The sequence below is a fragment of the Haliaeetus leucocephalus genome, unplaced genomic scaffold (genome assembly GCF_000737465.1).
Source record: "Haliaeetus leucocephalus isolate CR32 unplaced genomic scaffold, Haliaeetus_leucocephalus-4.0 Scaffold450, whole genome shotgun sequence".
Taxonomy (NCBI): Eukaryota; Metazoa; Chordata; class Aves; order Accipitriformes; family Accipitridae; genus Haliaeetus; species Haliaeetus leucocephalus.
In genome coordinates this window covers 12,697,525-12,706,573 of record NW_010972886.1, presented here as the reverse complement: position 1 = coordinate 12,706,573, position 9,049 = coordinate 12,697,525, and positions in this window count along the sequence as shown.

Below are 9,049 nucleotides of genomic sequence, written 5' to 3'. Positions count from 1 at the left end.
ATCAGTTTTAAACTGGAAGATAGTACAACTACTTTATTGTGGTCAGTCTCCAGGCAATGGGTGGCGTGGCAAGAATTACAGTGGGATTTCTTTCAGGCAGTGTGATGTATACCTCCAAAATCTTTGCTTTGCATGTTGATATTTATTTTTGCTTTTTCCTCTTCTTAGCATTCCCCTCGCTATATGCCTAGTTCTCTTGGCTTATCAAACCATGTTCTTTAGGATGCCTCTGCAGCTTCATGGGCCTTGGAATGACTCGCACCTTGCATTTCCTAGGGAGTAAGGACCTTCCCCAGGGGTGCTCTTGTCTCTGCTGCAAGTTTGATACAGGCTGGCCGGCCTTGCTAGGAGGTATTGTGGTGGTAGTGCTTGATTGCTGAGGACTGGGTTGCCAGTGGAACAGCACAGGACTGTGATGGCTACATGGAAATAGGGTTGCAGCAGCAGAAAGTATGAGGAGTAGGGCTGAAGGCTAAGAAAGGTGGAAAATGCTTGCAAATAAGGCAATACATTGGTGGCTTTGTCAAGAGTGCTGTTGGTAGGAGGTTGGATCAATGAATGTGCTCAATAGCTGCTATGCATCTTTTATGAGCGATTCCTTCCAACTACTAGGTAGGTTTGTAGGCTACTGTTTCACTTTTTTAGGAAACTTGGCTATCCTGTCAAGTATGTCCCTTTCAAGGGGTATTTTTCTTGCTGGAGCTGTAAAAAATAATCATACCAGCTCATCTGGTAAGAGTCTCTGGTCATGCTTATCTTACAATATGAACATGAGAGGAGGGATAATGAAAAGAGGAGGAGGGCACCTTAACCTCCTAACACACCACCCTGTAATGCCTCTCACAACCCCAACCTATTTACTAAAAGGGACAAATTCTGCCTTCCTGGTTTTGGTACTGTTCCTGGGAACAGCTGCTGCTCTCCATTGAATGAATGCCTGTTTTCAAATTTACAAAGTATCCCACGTCCTGTATGGCATATATGCATTCTGTAGATTTTGTCCTGGGAAGGAGGTGAAAAATGTAACAAGTCTAGTGCATAGTGTAATCAAAGATTTATAAATAACCATGTATTTTTAATGCATCTAAAGTAAAAAAAGCTGTACAGTAAAAGCAGAAATGTGACATTAAATGGTTGCTTCTGCCAATTTTCCACAAGGTATTATCAAAGGACTGTTTCAGCAGCAGGGTTGCAAGACTGCATCCTCCAATAGGAAGACAATGATTTGATCAGGCTCCAGTTAAGGCCACGAGCCTCCTATGCTTGAGGGCCTACTCAGCTTCTCTTGCATAACTTTAAAAGAAGCTCAGCTGGTCAGACCAAATGGCCAATCAATCAAGAGATGTTTTGTAATGCATCCTTTTATTTCATTCCCATAACTGACAACTTCAAAGCCAGTATTTAAAATAAATAAAAAAATAAAGGTGGTTGTGATCAAAACAGAGAGGAAGCATTAGTGCAGGATGGATCTGTAACCCTCTGGCCCAGGGTACTGCTTGGCAGACAAATTTTCTGCCCCTTCTTTTCATATAGATCTTCCAGTGTATTAATCTTTTTTCAGTGTTTTCTTTTTCCTGAGCATCCCACTTTCTCCTTTTGTAGTTAGCTCCAGAGAGGTGTATTTTCCCTTATTAGCTGCATCAGAATTTCCTAAGGTTAGGGGAACTGGTGCTTCTGGGGAATTATTGAATTCAAGTTATTTGGTGATACTTCTTCCAGTTTCTGCAAGCCTTGCAGGATGGCTAAGGCATATATCATTTCATTTTCTGAAACGTTTAGGTCACCAATTTGTGTTCTAGCCTGGCAGTGTTTATTTTCAAATTGTGTATGAACAAGTGTAAAGATCTGCGAGTATAATAAAATCAGTGTGAAAAGAGACTAAGGTTCATCACAGGATTTCTTGCAAGTTAATTGTTGGAAGCATTGGCATACAATCTGGCTTGCTTATCAAATTGATTAAAATGGTTGGAGCAAGAGGCAGTGTTATATCTAAATTCAGTCAGATTTGTCTTAAGAAAAAGTTTGTTTAGGGAATGTAATGAGAAATAAAGTAAATGCAAACAGCTGGTATCCTGCCATTTTGTGACCTGCCTTAAATGGTCTGTTTGGAGAATCCTGTTGGTGGGAAAGGTCTGATATGTGCTGCTTTGCGGAATGCTGCTTGATGTATCCTTTGTGGTGCCTTCTGTGGCCTAAATGAAGTTTTGGTTCAGCAGTTACAATTTGGGGAACAAATACTGATTATTTGGTACCCAAAACATGCCAGATATTTTCTAGTTTTGCACTGATTTCTATTATTCTATTCTTTGCTTTTATGTATTCAATGATAAGTGTTTTGGAGTAGCTGCAGTATCAAAATTGTGAATTTTCTGCCACCAAGTATGTGTGCTGATATGCCCTCCAGCTTTTCCTCTTTGGAGCCCTGGCATCCTGCTTTGCTCACGTGTTTCCTGTGAGAGAACTAAGCCTGCCTGCATGGCCCTGGCTCGTTTCTATTTGGCCTGAGAAGCTAATCTTCACAATTATTGTCGCCAATTCAAGCCCATCCAAGTAGCTGGCTTTGAGAATATTTGAAATACTGCTGCCACTGTTTCAGAGACCCAGATGTACTAGCCTGAAACATTTATGCTATTAAAAGAGCTGTGAGAAATTTTGGATGAGGCTCGTGTTGACTTCGCAGCCAAGATTTCCCCCTTTCATTACAAGACTAGCTTTCAAACTTTTGATCAAACCATGGACTAACAGGTTTATTTCCCCCACCCCTCAAAATCTAATTTGCAAATATAATCTTCAACCTGAGACTCAGACTGCAATTGCTGCTGATTGGAATAGTGTGAGGGAAATCAGGCTGTATAGTTCTTTATTTGATACCATTAAATGAAAGGCCAGCATTAGTTAAAATATCCACCAAATGCCACAGGTTTATACCTTAAGTGCATTATTCACTAATTGTTCTTTGGTATTTCCCTGAAGGTGGAAAGGACTTTAGTCAGAAAAGAAGAAACAATGGTCTGATCAGTCACAGGCTTCTTGAATTGCAAATAAGAATCAGCAACCAGCTCAGTAAACATGTTCCCACCAGCCTCTAATGCTGATCTGTTGAGCTTTCTGCAGCCCTCTAATGTCATCCTCATGATTCTTTACATAATGTACATGCTGAAATCTTTCTTACTCTTTTCTTTTTTTTTTTTTAATATTGCCAGTAAGTAAATGTAAGAAGGTGTGAAACTGTATGTAATTCGTCCCCTGTAAAATGGTGCTTTTTAACTTGTAGAGGCTCTTGAAACAGAGATGCTTTACCTTCTTATCAGCACAATGCCCGTCATGTCAGAGCCAGGGTGACACGTCACTGACAGAAAGCTAACATAAAGTCTCTACTGTGCCTGAGTACAAGCAGTTATTATCTTTTTTTATTATGATAAAAAACTAGTAGCGGTCTAAGAAATGGTGCTAAGCTGCTGGTGTAGTCAAGTGCCTAGTGTTTTTACAACTATCTTGTAAGAATGTGAATATGCAGCTGGGTGTTATCTCCCTTGTCTACTGGCGAACAGTGTGATCTTAAAGCTCTAGTGTCATTGAGGCCTCTGTGACACAGCTGTCATGTTGGGAGCTGCTAGAAGGGACTGCCTTTGCTGCTACAGAGAGATGCTGCTGGGAACATCTGCAGCTCCCCGTGGTCTCCTCTTCCATTACAGAGAATTCTCAGATGTTCCAGGCACAGAACAACAAATAATGCCTTGATCCCCCAGGGTTTTCTTTTTGCCATCTGAGAAATCATTTAAGAAGTTTCTGCCATGCATTTGAAACAGAAGCATTCAGTGAGTTGTGTGAATGTTCCCCCCTTTGCCTCACTCATGATCAGATTGAGACTGAATGCCACCTTTGGAAATATGCTTCAGACAAACCAAAGCCATTGAAGTTCTACCTGGATTCCTGGTGGAAATGTAAAGGACTGTGAAAGATGCAAAGAGATAGGATAACCTAATATTTTCTTCTGTCTGTAAGCTGAAAAACTTGATGTAAAGTTGTGTGAGCTACTGCTCCTGAGCAAGGCAAGCTTTGTTTAGTGGTGCTTTTTAGTTAGAGATATGCTGCTGATGGTTTTGATTCTGTTGAGAACTGGCTGTTGGAAAGGGCTAAAATGTTTTATTACCCTGCTCTTGGATAAGGGCATGTCTAACTGGAAAGCCATTTGGGAAAGGACTGTTCCATGCCCTTTATTTTTTGCTTAAAATGTTTGGCAAAATTGGATTTTATTCTTGACTCAGCAATAGATAAAGAATATAATGAGACAGCGGCAAGCAAGTTGTGTGTAAAGTGATTACAGTTGCATAGCTTTAAGACTGTTTTCATACAGGTGTCTGTTATAATAATTTAGTTATGCAGTGCTTCCTGATCAGATTTTCCTAGACATCTCTGCTGTATGCAAACATAAAAGAACTTGGAAGGTGCTAAGCCTTCCAAAATGTTAATGTAAACACGTTACATGTGTAGGACTAGTGAGCATTTTCTAGGCCAAATGCATATCAGTGTGATTAACTGATTAACTAGCTAACAATCAATTGCTATTGGTCTTGGGCAAGTCTGTGCCACATGGGTTTGGTTTGCAGGGGTCATTTAGTGTGGCACTTGTACCCTCTGCAGTGGAGGTACCTCCATCTGATCTGGTAGCTGATGCTCTATTTTCAGAAATGGGCAATAAGCATTTCTAAGGAACAATTTCCCTGACCAATTTTAGGCAATTACCATAGAAAAATAGTCCATGATATAGTAGCACTTCTCCCTACATAAAGCAAACCCAGACTTCTGGTTCACATATCATAACCTGCGTGGATGAATTCTGCCTCTGATGTACTTTCACAATCTCACCAGACAAATAGTGACAGAATGTACCCATTGGTGATACAAACGTTAGGAACACTTTTCTCCTGCTTGGCCTGGGTGAAACATCTGGGACTTAATTTTAATCTTTTGCCCAGTAGCACAGGACATTGTGCCCAGGAAAGGCTTCCACAGGAATCAGGTTCCCAAGGAATGTAGTTTTTGGATGGAAACAGCAACAGTGCTAGTGCCAAGAGGCTTGTTTCAGGCTGGGTTAATTTGTTTTTTTCCCCTAGCTCATTCATGGATGAGACTAAAACTGATGATATCTGGGATGGATTTGTGTAGTTTCAGCTCTGTCCCTCTTATTCATGTTGCTCAAGTGATGAACTGTGCAGCAGTTCTTTCTTAGCAGGGGAAAGGCAACTGGTGGTGTTGTATACAGTGATCACTTGGCACTTAACTCCTTGCCAAGTAATGTAATCAGTCATCGCAAGCAAAGCTGTGTTGCTATGTACTCATTCATTTTGTTTGCTTCAGTGTTCGATTGAAGAAAACAAAGGGTAATATGCTATTAGAGAAACCGTGTAACCTGGCAATTAATAATATTGCTCATACAGACCATCTTGTGTCTTATAACCAAAATGATGTGTTAAGTTTAAAGATAGCCCCAAACTTTACTTTGCGTTTTATTTTAATGTTCCTTAACCCTCCTGCGTAAATACAGCTCTTGAATGATCACAACAAGAACATACCGAAAGAGGACTGGAACTTCCTCATTAATATCCAATTTTGGTACAATACAGTGTGGTATTAATGTCATTTATGATCATGTACTGTTGTCAGGGCCCTGACATATCTGAACATAACAGCATGACTTTTATAACCTTGTTACAAAAAGCAATTAGGGGCAACATCCAGCTCTGCAGTTACGTATCACGTGGAGATGTAAGGAGCTTCCAACAGTGAATTTAATTAGCAGCAAACACAGGGTACTCGGTGACCTGCCGTGCAGATAACACAGTTCCTGTCCGGCAATATCAGTCCCTTTCTATAAAATGGTACCTAAACTGCTCCAATGCTGGACCCATGCATAACTGACAGGCTTCCAAGGAACTGTGGTTGGAAGCTTCCAACCTGGAAGGCTGAATCAGGAAATGCAATGCTGTAAATCCAATCTTGTACCAAGCAACACCATGAGCAGCTTTAAAATGCTGAGGAATAATCCAGGAGGAACTACATGCTAATGCCAGCAGTTGCCAGACATTTCTCAAGAATGTATAGAACAGATTTTGGTAATCAAAGCTGCACTGCACAGAGTAATAAAATGAGCTGATGCTTCATATGCGTTGGTGCATAAGGTTAAGGAGAGTCATGACATACAACTTTGTGTGAAAGGGAGTCTGGAGGACTTGTATTGGCTGTGATGAAGGAATTCCTTATTTGACATTGAGGGGATATTAAAAATTAATTAAGCCAGACCTGGTTTTGTTAAGGTTTGCAGTGCTAAATTCCAATCCTCTGAAGTGTCTGAGGTTTCAGAAGAAAGCTTGTTAGTTACCCTGCACATCTCAAACTAAACGAGCTGATAATTGAAGCCATGCTCTGTTGGGATGTAAATGAGGAGTAGGTGAGATGTGCTTTTTCAGGGTGAGAAAACTGTGAGCATCAGTAATAGAGTGCTATAGTAGCTGGCCTTTCCTGCAGACACAGAGCTGGTGCCAGCACACTAAGCATAACATCCTGACCCAGCTGAGGTGGAATAGCCCTGAGCTTTTCCCAGCTGAGTGTCCCTCGCCAGCACAAACTTCATGAAAAACATCTGGAGACACAGACCAGGCAGCTGCCTGCTAACAGGTAGGGTCTCAGGAGATGTAGGTTGCATATCTATCCCCAGTGAATTGCTGAATAGCTTTCTGGCTGCTTTGGAGAGCCTTGTGGCATCTCCACTGTAGAGCAAGCCTAATGGTGTTTGCCCTGCTCTGCAAGGGGCTGGGCAGCCCCGTGAGAAAATGTCTGTTGGTATTTCTGTGGTCCCATGGAAGAACAATACCTACCATGAGAAGGGCTGCTCACATTTTGCTGCTGGTTTTCTCTCCTGCTCCATGCTGTATGTTTGTTCTGAATGCCTGTTGGGTTTCACAGTGTTGATGCAGTCTGCTTATATCCATTTCCGAATCTGACTGTGCCTAGTGCCTGACTTAGAGCCATTGCTGCTGTGATGATCCTGTTGAGATGCTTGCAGGGGGTTACTTGCAGGTAGCTAACTTTAAGTTGAGTTTGACCTAGAATAAGAGTAGAGATTTTTTAGGATTGTTCTTAAGTGTAACCTAAACTCTTCAAGCAACAGGTGCAGAAGCAGCCAGAACTGAGCTATATGTGTGCAGAACCAAAAGGAGCAGGATTTCAAATAATATATTATTTAATTATTATTTAATAAATAAATTGGTAATAGGTGGGTTCCCTAATTCTCATCTAAGCTGACTTTCATCAGGATAACTACCAAGAATAACTACGTCTGAGCAATGTAATTCAGCTCACTTGCATTGGCATGTCCAGACTTCCTGAGGCTTGGATCTCTCCAGCAGCCTGGGAGCAAAGCAGCTGTGTTTGTTTGAAGCCATAGACTGTTTTAGAGCACTTCAGATCTATCAGTTCACCTCCACCCTTTTTGCACCACCTCAGGAAAACAGAGCAATTAAAATCTTCTCAGTGTAATTTTTAGCTCTGCACTGCAGCCAGCAAGTGAAAGGCACAAGACAGCCTCGCAGACTGCTCCCAGGTCCAATCATGAAGCTTGGGAACTATCTATAGATAAATACAGGGAGAAGGATACCAGCAGGGCTATGCAAGATTTCTCTTCAAGTCTTTGTCCTGGTGTAGGTTTGTTCTGTGATGTTGAGTGAGTAACTTCATTTCTTTGGCTTCATATCTATCTGTAAAGGGGCAGTTGCAGGCCTTCATCTACTTAGCATGGCTGGGGTGAATACTGCCATTTTAAAGCTTGCTCTGTGCTCTGACCCGCCCTTGGGGAGGACGTGTGGGTGCTGACAGAGAAGAAATGGACAGCAAGGCATTTCTTGTTTGGTTTTAGTAGCGCTTGGCTGGACTCATCTGTCTCCCAGTGGCAGGAGGTGTTTGCAAATACATATGTGTGCGAGTGCTGGGATAAGGTGTGTCCTGCTCCATATGGTATGTGCAGATGTATGTTGGCAGGTGTGAACTGTGTAACTATATTTGTGTGCACTGAGGATGGTTTTGGAAGAAGAAGGAGGCTGCTGAGAACTCTGGCTAGGTACTCGCTTTTCCTCTAATGTATTACTTTAATTTAAATTCACTTTACAGTCAGTGCACATGAGAATTATTTTGAAGGTTTAATTTGCTAGCTGCTGAAAGCAATAAGGTGGCTATCAACAGAGAAGAAATAGCTTGGCTGTTTGTTAATGCTCTTGGGCTGTACTGTAAGTTCTCCAGGCAACTGTAATGGTAGAGGAGCAAATAAAGCATTGTTGCTTTTAGAATCATTTGTTTTATTGTATCAGTAGTTTTCTGTTTCTAGATATTTACACATAAAGTATTTTCTGGGGCAGATAGCTGGGGGAATCTCTGGATTCTCAAAAACATTCAGACGGAAAAGCTGTTAAACCATGTAGAAAACATAATGTTTGGTCTCTTATTAGTGGCAAAAACTTCATTACGTTTATTATGTTTGGATTGGTGCTAATTTTCTGGCCATTTTGGTCAGCAGAAACTGTACAGAATTGCCTATATTTGTACTGGGAATTTAATTCCTTAGGATGGTGAGATTTGATTTTATCTGCTACAAGCAACCATCTGGAGTAAGTTTATTTGTGTTACGTGGCTTGCATGTATTTATACTTCAGACTGAGATCCCTTAAATTGAATTCTCTGAATTTTTACATATCATATAAATGACATTTGCTTGCAACACAGTGGAGTGATTACAGTGAATACTAAAATGGCAACATTCTGCAGTAAAAAAAAATTACAATGTAAAATGAACATTCATTTACAACAGAGTGTAAATTTATACTATTTAATGAAATGCATTCACTGTGCAGTGAAATACTTTTTGTGCCTATTGAAATACAACTACAAAGCACTGAAACTATAACATTTAACAGAGACATTCTGTTACACAGTAAAAATTGTCATGTTTGTTAAAATTATATTTGATAGAGTGAAATAAACATAGTCTGTGCATATG